The following is a 1,671-nucleotide window of genomic DNA, read 5'->3' on the forward strand; positions in this document are numbered from 1 at the left end:
TGGTTTGGATCCTTTGGATGAAATGCAATGGGGTATGAATTCTCCCCATTATAACTGTACAAAGTTGTTTTTTGTTTTTTCAATACTGGAGATTGATCCCAGGACCTTGCACATACTAGGCAAAAGCTTAACTACTGAGCTACATATCCAGCCCCACAAAATTGTTAAAGTTGTTCTTTACTGAAGCAGTGAGGGAAAACTGAAAAGAGCTCAAATTGTACATTTTATTGTTGTTGTTGTTTTTGGGGTGCTGGGGATCGAACCCAGGGCCTTGTGCTTATAAGGCAAGCACTCTACCAACTGAGCTATCTCCCCAGCCCCTCAAATTGTACATTTTAAACGTGTGTAATTTGTTGCATATCGATTATACCTCAATAAAACTGTTTTAAAAAATAATATTGGGCTGGGCACAGTGGCACAACATCTATAATTCCAGTGACTTGGAAGGCTGAGGCAGGAGGATCTCAGGTTCAAGGTTAGCTTGGGCAACTTATGGAGGCCCTGTCTCAAAATAAAAAATAAAAAGGGCTGGGGATGTGGCTCAGTGGTAAAGCACCCCTAGGTTCAATCCTTAGCACTACTACTACTGCAATAATAATAATAATAATAATAATAATAATAATAGGATGAAGAAGAGGAAAAAAATAAAAAATGATGGCTAATGAGCTCTTTTAATGTGCCTTGGGCAAGATAAATGCTAGATGGAAAATTACAGCAGAACTCAGTAAATGCCACATGGAAACGAATAAGCTGTAGTATAAGACTCAGGAAACAATGTGACTGCTATGGTTTGGATATGGTTTGTCCCCCAAAGATTTATGTGCTGGAAGCTCCTCTCCAGTGTGTCAGTGTTGTGGTGGGACCTTTTAGAGGTGGGACCTAGTAGAGGGTGATTAGGATGGGGGCATTACCCATGCTGTTCTTTGGGAGTAAGTCAGGTCTTATGTGAACAGACTCTTTTGAGAGTGGGTAATTGTGAACCCAAGCTACCCTTAGTACTTGTCCCTTTATGAATGTGGCCAGTTCCTTTAGGCTTCATCATGTGACATAGCCAGTGGGTCCTTACCAGAACACTGGCACCCCAGTCACCAGAATCATGAGCCAAATAAAATTCTTTATAAATTATCCAGTCTCACCAGATGTAGTGGCACACACCTGTAATCCCAGCAGCTCAGGAGGCTGAGGCTAGAGGATTTCGAGTTCAAAGGCAGCCTTAGCAATTTATTGAGGCCCTGAATAAGTTAGTGATATCCTGTCTCAAAATAAAAAATAAAAAATGTGCTAGGGATGTGGCTCAGTGTTAAGCGCCCTGGGTTCAATCCCTGATACCAAGAAAAAAATATTACCCAGTCTCGGGTATTTTGCTATAGCAGTAACAGACTAAGACAGTGACTTTTCCTGCTAGACTCTCTAGTCTCGTTAGTTGAACTGATTAGAATTTTTTAGTGTGCCTTTATTGAACACTTTTAATGTATTATGCTCTTTGCTTATGTGACTGGAAGAACAGAATAACTTCCTATTTCCCAGCCTAAAGAGGAAATGTGGAGCTTTGTGTAAGAATCCAGTCAGGCTTTTTTTTTTTTTTTTTTTTTTTTTTTTTTTTTTTTTTTTTTGGTGCTGGGGATCGAACCCAGGGCCTTGTGCTTACAAGGCAAGCACTCTACCAACTGA

The 1,671-nt window shown here is 40.3% G+C and overlaps 1 non-coding gene across 1 annotated transcript; it reads right to left on the reverse strand.

The window, feature by feature from the left end:
* Positions 1-242: 242 nt before the first annotated feature.
* Positions 243-316, reverse strand: Trnai-uau (transfer RNA isoleucine (anticodon UAU)). Its single transcript has one exon. It is a non-coding gene; the product is annotated as a tRNA-Ile (tRNA).
* Positions 317-1,671: the final 1,355 nt, after the last annotated feature.

Source organism: Sciurus carolinensis, chromosome 4 (genome assembly GCF_902686445.1).
Source record: "Sciurus carolinensis chromosome 4, mSciCar1.2, whole genome shotgun sequence".
Taxonomy (NCBI): Eukaryota; Metazoa; Chordata; class Mammalia; order Rodentia; family Sciuridae; genus Sciurus; species Sciurus carolinensis.